At 35.9% G+C, this 18262-nt stretch overlaps 1 long non-coding RNA gene across 1 annotated transcript in view; it reads left to right on the top strand.

Annotated features, from left to right (window-relative positions):
• The window catches only part of LOC140596177 (uncharacterized), a 44663-nt gene that overhangs the window by 4986 nt on the left and 21415 nt on the right, over nucleotides 1–18262 (top strand). Inside the window, exon 3 of the long non-coding RNA XR_011998196.1 lies at nucleotides 5390–5497. This is a non-coding gene — a long non-coding RNA (uncharacterized lncRNA). The remainder of the gene's footprint in view (nucleotides 1–5389; nucleotides 5498–18262) is intronic.

Below are 18262 nucleotides of genomic sequence, written 5' to 3'. Positions count from 1 at the left end.
CAAAAGAACACCATAGTACACAAAATTGACATTGTACAATTTACCCATCTTACTCAGAATTCCTCAGTCATACATGTATTCATGTGTGTGTGTCTGTGTGTGAATTTAGTTCTATGCAATTTTATCAAAGGCGTAGGTTCCTATGACTATTACCATAGACAGGATAAAGAACGGTTATATCACCACAAGGATTCCTACTGTCATCTTTTTATAACAATTCCTCCCTCTATCCCCAGCAACCTTTAAGCTGTTTACCATCTATAATTTTTGTATTTTCATGAATGTTATGTAAATTGTGTCACATGGTGTGTAACCTTTGGGGATTGGCTTTTTCACTCACGTACTTCTTATTTTTTTTCATATTTATTTTATTTTATTTTATTTTTTTGAGTGTCTTTCAATTTACTTGGGTCTCTGATTTCATCCAGAATTTTTTTTTTTACTTTTTTATTGGAGTTCAATTTGCCAACATATAGCATAACACCCAGTGCTCATCACCCCGTCACCCCAACCCCCCGCCCACTTCCCCTTCCACTACCCTTTGTTCATTTCCCAGAATTAGGTGTCTCATGTTTTGTCACCCTCACTGATATTTTCACTCATTTTCTCTCCTTTCCCTTTATTCCCATTCACTAATTTTTATATTCCCCAAATGAATGAGACCATATAATGTTTGTCCTTTTCCAACTGACTCATTTCACTCAGTATAATAACCTCCAGTTCCATCCACATCGAAGCAAATGGTGGGTATTTGTCGTTTCTAATGGCTGAGTAATATTCCATTGTATACATATGCCACACCTTCTTGATCCATTCATTTTTCGATGGACACCGAGGCTCCTTCCACAATTTGGCTATTGTGGACATTGCTGCTATAAACATCAGGGTGCAGGTGTCCTGGCATTTCACTGCATCTGTATCTTTGGGGCAAATGCCCAGCAGTGCAATTGCTGGGTTGTAGGGCAGATCTATTTTTAACTCTTTGAGGAACCTCCACACAGTTTTACAGAGTGGCTATTACCAGTTCACATTCCCACCAACAGTGCAAGAGGGTTTCCCTTTCTCCACATCCTCTCCAACATTTGTTGTTTCCTGTCTTGTTAATGTTCCCCATTCTCACTGGTGTGAGGTGGTATCTCATTGTGGTTTTGATTTGTATTTCCCTGATGGCCAGTGATGCAGAACATTTTCTCATGTGCTTGTTGCCATGTCTTGTTCTGTGAAATTTCTGTTCATGTCTTTTGCCCATTTCATGATTGGATTGTTTCTTTGCTGTTGAGTTTAATAAGTTCTTTATAGATCTTGGATACTAGCCCTAAATTAAAATTGGGTCTTTTAAGAGCTAAAAAAAAAAAATAATAAATAAAAAAATAAAAGGGCCTTTGTAGGGGAATGAGAGTTCTAGCCAAGGTCCCTGGTCAATCTGAGTCTGAGTAGGCGGGAGCCTCATCTGTGTCTTCATCTCCTGCCCATTATCTTCTCCCATTCTGTAGGTTGTCTTTTACTTTTGTTGACTGTATCCTTTGCTGTGCAAAAGCTTCTTATCTTGATGAAGTCCCAATAGTTCATTTTTGCTTTTGTTTCTTTTGCCTTCGTGGATGTATCTTGCAAGAAGTTACTGTGACCGAGTTCAAAAAGGGTGTTGCCTGTGTTGTCCTCTAGGATTTTGATGGAATCTTGTCTCACATTTAGATCTTTCATCCATTTTGAGTTTATCTTTGTGTATGGTGTGAGAGAATGGTCTAGTTTCATTCTTCTGGAGGTGGATGTCCAATTTTCCCAGCACCATTTATTGAAGAGACTGTCTTTTTTCCAGTAGATAGTCTTTACTGCTTTGTCAAATATTAGTTGACCATAAAGTTGAGGGTCCATTTCGGGATTCTCTATTCTGTTCCATTGATCTATGTGTCTGTTTTTGTGCCAGTACCACACTGTCTTGATGACTATAGCTTTGTAGTACAACCTGAAATCCGGCATTGTGAGGCCCCCAGCTATGGTTTTCTTTTTTAATATTCCCCTGTCTATTCGGGGTCCTTTCTGATTCCACACAAATCTTAAGATGATTTGTTCCAACTCTCTGAAGAAAGTCCATGGTATTTTGATAGGGATTGCATTGAATGTGTAAATTGCCCTGTTTAACATTGACATTTTCACAATATTAATTCTTCCAATCCATGAGCATGGAATATTTTCCCATCTCTTTGTGTCTTCCTCCATTTCTTTCAGAAGTGTTCTGTAGTTTTTAGGGTATAGATCCTTTACCTCTTTGGTTAGGTTTATTCCTAGGCATCTTATGCTTTTGGGTGCAATTGTATATGGGATTGACTCCTTAAGTTTTCTTTCTTCAGTCTCATTGTTAGTGTATAGAAATGCCACGGTTTTCTGGGCTTGATTTTGTATCCTGCCACGCTGCCGAATTGCTGTATGAGTTCTAGCAATCTTGGGGTGGAGTCTTTTGGGTTTTCTACGTAGAGTATCATGTCATCTGCAAAGAGTGAGAGATTGACTTCTTCTTTGCCAATTTGAATGCCTTTTATTTCTTTTTGTTGTCTGATTGCTGAGGCTAGGACTTATAGTCCTATGTTGAATAGCAGTGGTGAGAGTGGACACCCTGTCTTGTTCCTGATCTTAGGGGAAAGGCTCCCAGTGTTTCCCCATTGAGAATGATATTGGCTGTGGGCTTTTCACAGATGACTTTTAAGATGCTGAGAAATGTTCCCTCTATCCTTATACTCTCAAGAGTTTTGATCAGGAATGGATGCTGTATTTTGTCAAATGCTTCCTCTGCATCTATTGAGAGGATCATATGGTTCTTGTTTTTTCTCTTGCTGATATAATCAATTGCATTGATTGCTTTACGAGTGTTGAACCAGTTTTGCATCCCAGGGATAAATCCCACTTGGTCATGGTGAATAATCTTCTCAGTGTACTGTTGGATCCTATTGGCTAGTATCTTGTTGAGAATTTTTGTATCCATGCTCATCAGGGATATTGGTGTATAATTCTCCTCTTGCTGGGGTCTTTGTCTGGTTTTGGAATGCAGGTGATGCTGGCCTCATAGAAAGTGTTTGGAAGTACTCCATCTGTTTTTATCTTTTGGAGCGGCTTTAGTAGAATAGGTATGGTTTCTTCTTTAAATGTTTGATAGAATTCCCCTGGGAAGCCATCTGGCCCTGGATTTGTGTCCTGGGAGGTTTGGGATAACTGCTTTAATTTCGTCCCTGGTTATCGGCCCGTTCAGGCTTTCTATTTTTTCCTGTTCCAGATTTAGTAGTTTGTGTTTTTCCAGAAATGTGTCCATTTCTTCTAGACTGCCTAATTTATTGGCGTATAGCTGTTCATAATAAGCTTTAAAAATCATTTGTATTTCCTTGGTATTGGTGGTGATCTCTCCTTTCTCATTCATGATTTTATTAATTTGAGTCTTTTCTCCTTTCTTTTTAATAAGGCTGGCTAATGGTTTATCTATCTTACTAATTCTTTCAAAGAACCAACTCCTGGTTCTGTTGATCTGTTCCACAGTTCTTCTGGTCTCGACTTCATTGAGTTCTGCTTGAATCTTTATTAATTCTCTTCTTCTGCTGGGTGTAGGATCTATTTGCTGTTTTTTCTCTATCTCCTTTAGGTGCAAGGTTAGCTTTTGTATTAGGGCTGTTTCCAATTTTTGGATGGATGCTTGTATTGCAATGTATTTCCCCCTCAGGACTGCTTTTGCTGTATCCCAAAGATTTTTAACAGTTGTATCTTCATTCTCATTAGTTTCCATTAATCTTTTTAATTCTACTCTAATTTCCTGGTTGACCCTTTCATCTTTTAGCAGGATGGTCCTTAACCTCCTCCTGTTTTAAATCCTTCCAAACTTCTTGTGATTGAGTTCTAGTTTCAAAGCATTATGGTCTGAAAATATGCAGGGGACGATCCCAATCTTTTGGTATCAGTTAAGACCTGATTTGTGATCCAGTATGTGGTCTATTCTGGAGAAAGTTCCATGTGCACTTGAGAAGAATGTGTATTCAGTTGCATTTGGATGTAAAGTTCTGTAAATATCTCTGAAATCCATCTGGTCCAGTGTATTATATAAAGCTCTTGTTTCTTTGGAGATGTTGTGCTTAGAAGACCTGTGGATTGTAAAAAGCGCTACATTCAAGTCACCAAGTATAAGTATATTATTATCAAAGCATATCTTAACTTTGGTAATTAAGTGATTGATATACTTGGCAGCTGCCACATTCAGGGCATAAATATTCATGATTGTTAGCTCCTCTTGTTGGATAGATCCTTTAAGTATGTTATAGTGTCCTTCTTCATCTCTTACTACAGTCTTTGGGATAAACTTTAATTTATCTGATATGAGGATGGCTACCCCTGCTTTCTTCTGAGGACCATCTGAATGATACATGGTTCTCCAACCTTTTATTTTCAGGCTGTAGGTGTCTTTATGTTTAAAATGAGTCCCTTGTAAACAGCGAATAGCTGGGTCTTGCTTTTTTATACAGTCTGAAACTCTGCACTGCTTGATGGGGTCATTAAGCCCATTCACATTCAGAGTTATTATTGAAAGATATGAATTTAGTATCATCATGATACCTATTCAGTCCCTGTTTTTGTGGATTGTTTCCTTGGACTTCCTCTTTCTTTTACAGGGTCCCCCTTAATATTTCTTGCAGAGCCGACTTGGTGGTCATATATTCTCTCAGTTTCTTCCTATCTTGGAAGCTCTTTATCTCTCCTTCTATTCTGAATGAGAGCCTTTGGGATAAAGTATTCTTGGCTGCAGGTTCTTCTCATTTAGGACCCTGAACATATCTTGCCAGCCCTTTCTGGCCTGTCAGGTCTCTGTGGAGAGGTCTGCTGTTATCCTAATGTTTCTCCTCATAAAGGTTATGTATTTCTTGTCTCTTGTTGCTTTAAGGATCTTATCTTTGTCTTTGGAATCTGCAGTTTAACTATTAAATGTGGAGGTGTTGAGTGGTTTTTATTGATTTTAGAGGGGGAATCTCTCTATCTCCTGGATCTGAATGCCTGTTTCCCTTCCCAGAATAGGAAAGTTTTCAGCTATGATTTGTTCAAATACATACTCTGGACTTCTGTCCCTTTTGGCACCGTAGGGAACCCCAATTAAATGTAGATTTTTTCCTTCTGAGGCTGTCATTTATTTCCCTAACCTATCCTCATGATCTTTTAATTGTTTTTCTCTTTTGTCCTGAGTTTCCTTCCTTGCCATCAACTTGTCTTCTATGTCACTCACTCATTCTTCTACCTCATTAACCCTCGTCATTAGGACCTCCAGTTTGGATTGCATCTCATTTAATTGATTTTTAATTTCGGCCTGATTAGATCTAAATTCTGCAGTTATGAAGTCCCTTGAATCTTTTGTGCTTTTTTCTAGAGCCACCAGTAGCTTTATCATTGTGCTTCTGAATTGGCTTTCTGACTTTGAATTGTAATCCAAATTTGGAACTCTGTGGGAGAGAGGACTGTTTCTGATTCTTTTGAGGTGAGTTTTTCCTTCTAGTCATTTTGCTCAGTGCAGAGTGGCCAAAAACAAGTTTTACTGGAAAAAGAAAAAGAGAGAAAAAAAGGAAAAAAGAAAAAAGAAAAAGGTGGGGGGGGGAAGCAAACAAAAAACAGAAAACAAGGGGGAGTATCCTCTAATTCTATATACTGTAGAACCCTTTACTTCCCCTGGAACTTTCCAGTGTTGCTTGGTCAATGACTTGCTTTTCCTCTGTCCTTCTAGCTGGTCTTCTGGGGGAGGCACCTGCTGTGCTGATTCTCAGGTGTGTGCACCTGGGGGAGCTGCCCAGCCCCCTGTCAGGTGCACGGCTCAGTGGGAGCTCTTTATCCTGTGAGGCCCCTGTTCAGTCCCAGGTCAAGGTGACACCAGAAGGAACAACAGTGGCTGTGGAGTCCAGCTCTTCTGCCTTAGAGTCATCTCCTGCAGTAACTACCACAGCTCCCAGTCCACAGGGGCCTGGATGTTCCAGGGGCAGGGGGTGCAGATCTGCACAGCTTGTGGCTGCACTGTGGCAGGAGCGTCCTTGCTGTCCTGTGTCCTCCCAGCCTCTGCCTGTCACGGGGCACGGGGGGAGCGCCTGATCGTGGGCTCTGTCCCCCAGGGCCGTGGGCTCCGGTGCCTGTGCTGCTGGTATCGTGCTCCCTGGGCGCGCAGCCCTCTCCACGCGGAGCTGCAGCCTGAGCACTGCCTGAGCTGCTCCCACGCCCCCCCCCCCCCCGGGCCTGCGCTGCAGCCCTTTAGGGAGCTAGGCCTGCAGAGTGTGTGGTGTGCTCTCCCCCGGGGCGCAGTTCCTCCATCAGTGCCCCTGGGATCCTGAGGGCATCCCCGCCATTCCTGGGATCCTGTCTAAGCTCCCTGTGAGTGCCTTTCCATCCAGGAAGATTGGTGAAGCTCCGCTTCTCCGGGCCTGCGCTTTACTGTCCTGGGGGCACTCGCTGCGGGGCCTTAGCCCGGCTCCTCGTTGGGGCTCCTCCCTCTTGGATGCCTTTTTTTCTTTCTCTCTCTTTCTTCTTTCTTTCTTTCTTCTTTCTTTTCTTTCTTTCTTTCTTTCTTTCTTTCTTTCTTTCTTTCTTTCTTTCTCTTTTTCTTTTCTTTCTTTTTCTTTCTTTCGTTTCTTTCTTTCCTTTTCTTTTCTTTCCCGTCTTCCTACCTTGATAGAAGCGTGAACTCTTCTCACTGTAGCATTCCAGTTGTTCTTTCTTTAAATCTCAGACCAAATTCATAGGTTTTCAGGATGATTTGAAAGTTATCTAGGTAAGTTGGTGGGGACAGGTGACTTGGGGATCCTACTCTTCCACCATCTTGCCCCGCCTCCCACTCAGCGTACTTCTGAGGATCATCTAGATTCCTGGGTATATCCACGATTCATTCCTTTTTTATTGCTGTGTAGTATTTATAGTACAGATATACTATAGTATATAGTATATATATACTATAGTATATAGTATATATATAGTATATAGATCTATAGTATAGATATACAATGGTTTGTTGAGCAGTTCACCTACTGAGGAAATCTTTTCCCCCCCTAGATTTTGGCTTTTATAAATAAAATTTCAATGAGCATTTGTGTATAACTTTGTGTGTGTATAACTTTTTTAAAAAAATTGGTTGTCTACCTGTTGAGTTACAAAGTGCCCTTTACATGTTCTAGATAGAAGTCCTTTATCAGATGTATGGTGGATAGACATTTTCTACTAGTCTGTGGCTTGCCTTTTTATGTTGTTCATGGCATCTTTTGAACTGAAAAAGTTTTCAATTTTGATAAAACCCAACTCATCAAATTTTATTGCTTGTGCCTTTAATATGTATCTAAGCAATTTTTGCTTAACACAATATCAAAAAGACTTGCTCTGTTTACTTCTAAAACATTTTTAGGTCTGTGATCCATTTTGAGTTCATTTTAGTGTGTGTTTTGTATAAGGGTCTAAATACATATTTTTACATGTGGCTGTTGAATTGTCCCAGCACCATTTGTTGAAGACTGTCCTTTTTCTAAATTGAATTGCCTCGATATCTCTGTTGAAAATCAATTAACTGTAAACTTAGAGATTTGTTCCTGGACTCTTAATTCTATTCAGTTGTCTCTAGGTCTGTCTTCATGTCAGTACCACACCATCTTGAATATTATAACTTTGTAGTCGGTTTTTGTTTTGTACTAAGTTTTTAAATTAGAATATGTATGTCCAGTAAATTTGCTTTTTAATTATTATTTTGACCTCCCTGAGTCTTCCATATTACTACATAAATTTTAAGATCATCTCATCAATTTCTTTTAAAAAACTAGCTGGAATTTTGATAGGAATCACATTGAATCTATAGATAAATTTGGGACCATTACCAAGTTAGCAATGTTAAGTCATCTGATCTTGAACATGGCATATTTCTCCATTTATTTAAATATTAAAATTTTCTCCAATAATGTTTTATAGTTGTCAGTGCACAAAACTTGCCGTTCTTTTGTTAAACTTATTTCTACATGTTTTCTCTTTTTTTGAACCTATTGTTAACAGAATTACTGAATTTCATTTTCGGGTTGCATATTATTAGTTTATGGTAGTACAATTTATTTTTGTATATTGATGTGCAGCCTCTTGCCCTTTCTGAGCACATTTAGTAGTTCCAATGTGTGTGTCTGTGTGTGTGCATGTGTGTGTCTATGTGTGTCTGTGCCAGTATCTGTAAAATTCTTAGGGTTTTATACATATAAATTTATGTAATCTGTGATGAACAGTTTTATCTGTTCCTTTCCAATCTAGATCTTTTCCTTCCCTCCTTTTTTCTCTTTCTCCTACTTCTCCTGTTCTTCTTTTTTGCTTCTCCTTCTCGCTCCCAGCCCCTTGTCTCTGTCTTTTCTTTCTTAAGGATTTCCAAAATTTAAATTAATTTTGAATTAAAACATTTCTATTTTAATTAAATTTTCTTCTGTTGTTGATTTCTAATTTAATTTCAGTGTGGTTTGGGGACATAAATTGTATGATACAAAATCCTTTAAAATTTTTTGAGATTTATTTTATTTTACCATAGTATTTATTTTAAGAGAGTTTTATGTACATTTGAGAGGAATTTATATTGTAATTGGTTGGATTGTTCTAAAAATGTGAGTTAGTGTGTTTAGGTCTACCTCATAGTTCTGTTTATTTCTTCTATATTCTTGATATTCTGTCTCATTTTCCTCTCCATTATGCAGAATGTGTCACTGAAGTCTCCAACTATTTTTGTTGGATTTTACATATTTTATTCATTTCTGTTAATTTTTGCTTCGTGTAGTATGGGGCTCCTTTGTTAGGTACAGATATGTTTACAATTCTTATATTTTCCTGATGAATTAATTCTTAACCACTATGAAATATCCCTCTTTATTTCAAGTAATAATGTTGGTTTATATTTTTATATTAGCATGGACACCCCAGCTCTCTTATTGTTACTGTTTGCTTCATACTTTTTGTTTTTTTTTACTTTATTTTATGAAAAAATCTTTTATTGAGTAATAATTGACATATAACAGTGTGTAAATTTAAGGTCTATAACATATTGACTTGATAAATTTATATCTCAATAAGATTGCCACTGTGGCATTAGGTAAAACCTCTGTCATGCCACATAACTGTTATTTCTTCTAGTGGTGGGAAGAATTAAAATCTAGTCTCTTAGAAAGTTCAATGTTTATATTTTTGTCACTGTACTGTGTATTAGATCTCTAGGTCTTATTTATCTACCAATTGCAAGCATGTGGCCTTAAGCAATATCTCTCCCATTTCCCCACTCCCCAACCCCTTATAATCATCAATCCACTCTGTGTTTTCAAGTTATTGTTTTTTTTTAGATTTCACATATAAGGGATACCATACAGTATTTATTTTTCTGACTTATCTCATATAGCATAATTTCTTCGAGTTCCATCTGTGTTGTAGCAAATGACAGAATTTCCTTTTTTCTCGTGGTTGAATAGTATTTCATTATGTATACACCATGTCTTCTTAATCCACTTATCCATTGATAATGTTTTTTTTCATATTTTGGATATTTTGAATAATAAATACTACAATAAACATGGGACTGCATATATTCTTTAATAACCACCTTTCATTTCCTTTGGATATATACCCAGACAAGGGATTACTGGATCATATGCTATTTATGTTTTTAATTTTTTGAGGTATTACCATACTATTCTCCATAATGACTGAACAAGTTTTATAATCTCACCAACTGTACAAGGATTCCCTTTTCTCCACTTCCTTGCCAACACTTGTTAATTCTAGCCTTCTTGATGACCATTTTTCTGACAGGTGTAAGGTAATATCTCACTATGGTTTTGATTTGTATTTTCCTGATTTGCAATGTTGAGTACTTTTTCATGTACCTGTTGACATTTTGGATGTCTTATTTGGGAAAAATAAATCTGTGTAGTTTCTCTGCCCATTCTTAATTAGAATTTTATTTATTTGTTATTGAGTTGCATGAGTTCTTGAAAATTTTTGGATGTTTACACACTTTTTGATACATAATTGGCAAATGTTTTTTCCATGTATTTTCTTCATCTTCTTTATTGTTGTTTTTTTGTTTTCTTCATCTTCTTGATTGTTTAAGTTTGATCTAGTCTTGTTTATTTTTCTTTTGTTGCCTGTGCTTTTGGTGTCATATAAAGAAAACCATTGCCAAGACCAATATCAAGGAGATTCTTCCCTATATTTTCTTACTAGAAGTTTTATGGTTTCAAGTTTATGTTTAAGTCTTTAATCTATTTCAAGCTACTTCTTCTGAGTGGTGTAAGATAGGGGTCCAATTTCATGTTTCTGTATGTGGTTATCCAATTTTTCCAGCACCATTTGTTGAAGACATTGTCTTTTCCACATTGCATAGTCTTAGCTCCCTTATCAAGTATTACTTTAATAATAAAATAATGCAGGGGTTTAATTCTGTTATATTGATCTATGTGTCTATTTTTATGCCAGTACCATATGTTTTAATTATTATAGCTTTGTAATATAGTTGAAATATAGATGCCTCCAATTTTGTTCTTTCTCATTATTGCTTTGGCTGTTTGGGTCTTTTATAGTTCTACAAGTTTTAGGATTGTTGTTCTATCTCTGAAAAATGCAATTGAGATTTTGATAGAGATGTTTTGAATTTATAGATGGCTTTGAGTAACAAGGACATTTTAATAATATTAACTCTTTGGACACCTGGGTGGTTCAGTGGTTAAGCATATTCAGCCTTCAGCTCAGGGTATGATCCTGGAGTTCCGTGATTGAGTCCCACATTGGGCTCCCTGTATGGAGCCTGCTTCTCCCTCTGCTATGTCTCTGCCTCTCTCTGTGTCTCTCATGAATACATAAATAAAAAATCTTTAAAAAATAATAATAATAACTCTTCCGGGGCAACTGAGTGGCTCAGTTGGTTAAGCATCTGTCTTTGGTTCAGGTCATTATCCTAGGGTCCTGAGACTGGACCCCAGGTTGGGCTCCCTGCTCAGCAGGGAGCCTACTTCTCCCTCTTTCCCATGCTCATGCTCTTTCTCACTATCTCCCTGTCTCTAAAATAAATAAATAAAATCTTTAAAAATAATTAATAATGTTAATTCTTGCAATCCATGAACACAGGATGCCCTTCCATTTCTGTGTGTTTTATTTCTTTTGGCAAAGTCTTGTATTTTTTAATGTACAGATTTTTTTTTCTTGGTTAAATTTATTCCTAAGTATTCATTTTTTTGATGTTATCTTGAAAGTATTGCTTTCATTTTTGGGGGAGAATATATCCAGAAGAGAGATTGCTGGGTCACATGATAGTTTTATTTTTAGATTTTTTTTGAGAACTCTCTATAGTATTTAATGCCTTTGTCTGCCTTTGGTCTCATGATAATGCTAGCCTTATAGAATGAGTTAGGAAGTCTTTGCTCTTCCTCAATGTTTTATAAGAGTTTGAGAAGACTTAATGTTAATTATTCTTTAAGTATTTGGTGTAGTTTACTCAAGGAAGCCATCTGATGCAGGGCTTTTCTTTACTGAGAGGTTTTTGATTACTGAGTCCATCTTCATACTAGTTATAGGTCTATTCAGATTTTCTATTTCTTCATGAATCAGTGTTGGTAGATCATGTGTTTCTATTTTTTTATATATTTTTTTAATTGGAGTTAGATTTGCCAACATAGAGTATAACACCCAGTGCTCATCCTGTCAAGTGCCCCCCTCAGTGCCTGTCACCCAGTCACCCCATCCCCCCCACCCAGATCATGCGTTTCTAAAAACTTGTCCATTTCATCTAAGTTATCTAGTTTCTTGGTGGACAACTTTTCATAGTATTCTTTTACAATCTTTTTATCTCTTAAAATCAGTAGTAAGGTTCCACTTCATTGTCGATTTGATAATTTTTTTCTCTTTTTACTTAGTTGGCATAGGTAAACGTTTGTCAAATTTGTTGATCTTTTCAAAGAACCAATTTTTTATTTTGTTGATTTACTCGTTTTTTTCCCATTATCTATTTCATTTGTTTCCACTTTAATCATTATCATTTTCTTCAATTCTGCTAGGTTTGGATTTAGTTTTATTTTTTTCCTAGTTACTTAACATGTGAATTTTAGTTGTTGATTTAAAGTCTTTCTTCTTTTTTCAATATAAACACTTAGATCTACTAATTTCCATCTTAACACTGCTTTCATGGCATCCTATAAGCTTTTGTGTCATGTGTTTTGTTTGATTCTCTCAAAATATTTTAAAAATTTCCTTGTGCTTTTTTTAGTGTTAATTTCCTTGTATTAGAGAATTTTCTGTTTTTTTTTTTTTACTATTGATTTCTAGTATCATTCCTTTCTGTCTAGAATAATACTTTGCATGATTTTAGACCTCTTAAGTGTGTTAGTATTATTTTGTAGATTTAGAGTCCTCTATCTTAGAGGATGTTTGTTGTGCACATGAGAAGAATGTGTGTTCTGCTGTTGATTCATGGACTGTTAATGTATATGCGAGGTCTGGTAGGTTTATTGTGCAGTTCAAGACTTCTGTTTCCTTACTTATACAATGTCTATGCATTCTATGTCTATATGTCTATATGTCTATGTCTATACATTATTCTGTGCATTCTGAATGTAGGGCATTAGAGTCTCCAGCTATTATTGTAGGGCTGTGTATTTCTTCTTTCGATTTTTATCAATATTTGCCTCATATATTTTGAGTCTTGATACCTGGTGCATATGTTTTTTATTGTTATATCTTCGTGGCAAATTGACTACTGGCAATATATAATAATGTCTTTTTTGTCTGTTGCAACAGTGTTTGACTTAGAGCCTATTTTGTTTGTTATTAGTATAGCCACCTTCAATCTCTTTTGGTTACAATATGAATGGTATATATGTTTTTAAAACTTTTATTCAAGTATAATTAACACAATGTTATATTAATTTTAGGTATACAGTATGATTCAATTCTACACATTTCTCAGTGCTCAGTAAGTGTGCTCTTAATCTCTTTTGTCTATTTTACCCATTCTTCCCAATTTTTTAAATTACTGAAGTATAATTAACATATAGTATCATATGAGTTTCCAGTATATAATGTCTTGATTTGACAATTCTATGTAGTACTAAGATAAGTGTAGTCACCATCTGTCATTATACAACATCACTACAATATTACTGACTATATTGCCTATGCATTCCTTTCCAATTTCATGACTTATTTATTTTATAACTGGAAGTTTGTACCTCTTAATCCCCTTCATCTATTTTGCACTCCCCACCCCTCTGGCTACCACAAATTTGTTCTCTATATTTAAGACTTTGTTCATTTGTTTTGGTTTTTAGATTCCTTCCACATGTAAGCGAAATCATATGGTATTTGTTTTTCTCTGTCTGACTTATTTCACTTAGCATAATACACTGTAGGTCCATCCTTGTTATTGCAAATGGTGAGATTTCATTCTTTTTTATGGTTTAGTATTATTCCATTATTTGAGGTGTGTGTGTGTGTATGTGTGTGTGTGTGTGTATGCCAAATCTCTTTTATCCTTTCATCTATTGATGGGCACTTTGGTTGTTTCTTGATTATTGTAAATAATGCTGCAATGAACAAAGGGGTGGATATATCTCTTCAGATTGGTGTTTTTGTTTTCTTTGGAAAAATACCCAGAAGTGGAATTGCTGGATCATATGGTATTTCTGTTTTGTAATTTTTTGAGGAACCTCTTTACTGCTTTCCACAATAGTTGCACGAATTTACATTCCCACCAACAGTGTATGAAGGTTCCCCTTTCTCCATATCCTCACCACCTTATCATTTGTCCTTTTAATAATAGCCATCCTAAAAGGTGTGAAGTGATGTGTCATTATGGTTTTGATTTGCATTTCTCTGGTGATAAGTGATGTTGAATATCTTTTAATGTGTCTGTTGGCCATCTGTATGTCTTTTTTTTTTTTTTTAAATGTCTATTCAGGTACTCTGCACATTTTTAAATCAAATTGGTTTTTTGTGTGTGTGTTGAATTATGTAAGTTCTGTGTATGTTTTGAATATTAACCCTTTATACGATATATATATATCATTTGCAAGTATCTTTTCCCTTTCCGTAGGTTACCCTTTTTTGGTGGATAGCTTTTCTTGTTGTATGAAGGGTTTTTGTTTTGTTTCAGTAGTTTAATTTTACTTTCATTTCCCTTGCCTGTGGAAACATATCCATAAATATGTTGCTAAGGCTGATGTCCAAGAAATTACTGCCTATATTTTCTTTTAGGAGTTTTATGGTTTCAGGTCTCACATTTAGGTCTTAATCAATTGTGAGTTTAAAAAAATTGTGAGTTTATTTTTGTGTATGGTGTAAGAAAGTGGTCCAGTTTCATTCTTTTGCATGTAGCTCTCCAGTTTTTACAACACCATTTATTAAAGAGACCGTTTTTTCTCATTGTGTATTCTTGCCTCCTTTGTCGTATATTAATTTACCATATAGGTGTTTATTTCTGTTTTTTTTATCCTGTTTTTTTGATTCCTATGTTAATTTTTGTGCCAATACCATTCTGTTTTGATTACTATAACTTTGTAGTATATCTTGAAATCTGGGATTATGATATATTCAGTTTTGTCCTTTCTCAAGGTTTCTTTGGCTATTTGAGGCCTTTTGCAGTTATAGGCAAATTTTAAATTAGTTGTTATAGTGCTGTGAAGAAAATGCTATTGGCATTTTGGTAGGGATTCCATTGAAACTGTAGATTGCTTTGGGTAGTATGAACCCTTTACCCATTTTTAATTGAGTTACTGTGAGGTTTTTTTCGCTATGGAATTGTTTAAGTTTCTTATATATTTTAGATATTAACCCCTTATCACATGTATGATTTGCAAATATTTCTCCCATTCCAAATGCTATTCCTATTTTGTTAATTATTTCCAGGGTTGTGCAGAGATTTTTAGTGTGATGCAACCTGGCTTGTCTATTTTTTTTTTTTGACTGTGCTTATAGGGCCAAATCCAAAAAATCATTGCTCAGATCAATGTCAAGTTTTTTTTCCCTATGTTTTCTTCTAGGAGTTTTATAGTTTTGGATCTTACATTTAAGCCTTAATCCATTTTCAGTAAATTTTTGTATATGACATAAGAAAAGTGGATAATTTTATTCTTTGTCATGTGGTTATCCAGTTTCATGCCATTTATTAAAGAGAATATGCTGTTTCCATGTTCTTGACAACTGTGTTATGGTTTTTGTATATTTTTTTGGTTGGAGTTCTATTTACCAACATGTAGTATAACACCCAGTGCTCGTCCCATCAAGTGCCCCCCTCAGTGCCCGTCACCCAGTCACCCCATCCCCCTGCCCACCTCCCCTTCCACTACCCCTTGTTCATTTCCCAGAGTTAGGAGTCTCTCATGTTCTGTCACTCTCTCTGATATTTCCCACTCATTTTCTCTCCTTTCCCCTTTAATCCCTTTAGTATTTTTATATTCCCCAAATGAATGAAACCATATAATATTTGTCCTTCTCCGATTGACTCAGCATAATACCCTCCAGTTCTATCCACATGGAAGCAAATGGTGAGTATTTGTCATTTCTAATGGCTGAGTAATATTCCATTGTATATATATACCACATCTTCTTTATCCATTCATCTTTCGATGGACACCAAGACTCCTTCCACAGTTTGGCTATTGTGGACATTGCTGCTATAAACATTGGGGTGCAGGTGTCTCAGCTTTTCACTGCATCTGTATCTTTGGGGTAAATCCCCAGCAGTGCAATTGCTGGGTTCTAGGACAGATCTATTTTTAACTCTTTGAGGAACCTCCACACAGTTTTCCAGAGTGGCTGTAGCAGTTCACATTCCCACCAACAGTGCAAGAGGGTTCCCCTTTCTCCACATCCTCTCCAACATTTGTGGTTTCCTGTCTTGTTAATTTTCACCATTCTCACTGGTGTGAGGTGGTATCTCATTGTGGTTTTGATTTGTATTTCCCAGATGGCAAGTGATGCAGAGCATTTTCTCATGTGCTTGTTGGCTATGTGTATGTCTTCTTTGGTGAAATTTCTGTTCATGTCTTTTCCCCATTTCATTAACAACTGTGTTAAAGATCAGATGACCAGAAATCCATGAATTCATATTTGGGCTCTCTATTCTGTTTTATTAATTGATATTTCTGGGTTTTTTTGCCAGTACTATACTGTTTTGATTACTACAGTTATCTAGTATATTTTGAAATCAGCAGTGTAGTGGCTGAAACTTTCTTCCTCTTGTTCAAGATTACTCTGGCTATTCAGGATATATTGTGGTTCCATATAAATTTTAGGATTTTTTCCATTTTTGTTAAAAATGTCATTGAGATTTTGATAGGAATTGCAGTAAATCTGTTTATCACTTTGTGTATTGTGGAAATATTAACAATATTAATTTTCTTAATCCATGAACATAGGATATATTTCCATTTACTTGTGTCTTTAATTTCTTTCATCAGTGTTTTATACTTTCAGATGTTATAGTAAACGTTATTCCTTCACTTCTTTTTCAGATAGTTTATTGTCAGTATATATAGAAAAATTGCTGATTTTTATACATTGATTTTGTATCCTGCCACTTTACTGAAATTATTTATTATTGAATTTTTCTCATAGTTTTTATTTTTAAAATTTTAATTCTAATATTATTAACATACAAGTATTAGTTTCAAGTGTACAACAATTCCATACATCACTAGGTGCTCATCACAACAGCTGCAGTCTTTAGTTCCATCACCTATTTAACCCTCCTCCCACACATCTTTCCTCTGGTAAACATCAGTTTGTTCTCTATAGGTAGAAGTCTGTTTCTTGGTTTGTCTTCTCGTTTTCTTTTTTTTTTTCTTTTGCGCATTTGTTTTGTTTTTTAAATCCCACATATGAGTGAAGGCATACAGTATTTGTCTTTCTCTGACTTATTTTCCTTATTGTTATATTCTCTAGCTCCATACATGTTGTTGCAAATGACAAGATTTCATTCATTTCATGGCTGAATAATATTCCATTGAATACATGTACCTCATCTTCTTTATCCATTAATCAATCAAAGGACACTTGGGCTGCTTCCATATTTTGGCTATTGCAAATAATGCTGCTATACACATAAGGATGCATGTATCCCTTTGAGTTGGCTTTTTGTATTTTGGGGGGTAAATACACAGTAGTGTGATTACTGGATCCGAGGGTAGTTCTGTTTTTAACTTTTTGTGGAACCTCCATACTGTTTTCCAGAGTGGCTGCACCAATTTGGCATTCCCACCACCAGTGCAAGAGGGTTCCTTTTTTCCCCCCACATCCTTGCTAACATTTGTTGTTTCTTGTGTTTTTGGTTTTTGCCATTCTGACAGATGTGTGGCAATATCTCACTGTGGTTTTGATTTGCATTTTCCTGATAATGAGTGATATTGAGCATCTTTTCCTGTGTCTGTTGGCCATCTGTATGTCTCCTTTGGAGAAATCTCTCCTCATGTTTTCTGCCTATTTCTTAATTGGATTATTTGTGGGTTTTTTTGGTATTTAGTTGTATTAGTTCTTTATATATTTTGGATACTAACCATTTCTTGGATGTGTCATTTGCCGATTTCTTCTCCCATTCGGTAGGTTGCCATTTAGTTTTGCTAATTGTCTCCTTTTCTGTGTGGAAGCCTTTTATTTTGATGTAGTCCCAATAGTTTATTTCTGCTTTTATTTCCCTTGGATCAGAAGACATATCTAGAAAGGTGTTGCTGTGACTGATACCTGAGAATTTACTGCCTGTGCTCTATTCTAAGATTTTTATTGTTTGAGGCTTCACTATTTAGTTCTTTAATACATTTTGAGTTTATTTTTGTGTATGGTGAAAGAAAGTGTTCCAGTTTCATTGTTTTGCATGTTACTGTCTGGTTCTCCCAACACTGTTTGTTAAAGAGAATGTCTTTTTCCCATTGGATATTCTTTCCTGTTCTGTTGAAGATTAGTTGACCATACAGTTGTGGGTTCATTTCTACCTTTTCTATTCTGTTCCATTGATTTCTGTGTCTATTTTTATACCAGTACCATACTGTCTTTTTCACTATAACTTTTTAATAACACCTGAAGTCTGGAATTGTGATACCTCCAGTTTTTGTTGTCTTTTTCAAGGTTGTTTTGTGTATTTGGGGTCTTCTGTGGTTCCATACATATTTTAGGATTGTTCTAACTCTATGAAAAATGCTAGTGGTATTTTGATACGCATTGCATTAAATCTGTATATTGCTTTGGGTAGTGTAGACTTTTTAACAATATTTGTTCTTCC

Source organism: Vulpes vulpes, chromosome X, assembly GCF_048418805.1.
Source record: "Vulpes vulpes isolate BD-2025 chromosome X, VulVul3, whole genome shotgun sequence".
In the NCBI taxonomy this organism is placed as follows: domain Eukaryota; kingdom Metazoa; phylum Chordata; class Mammalia; order Carnivora; family Canidae; genus Vulpes; species Vulpes vulpes.
This window is presented reverse-complemented; position numbering and strand designations above follow the sequence as displayed.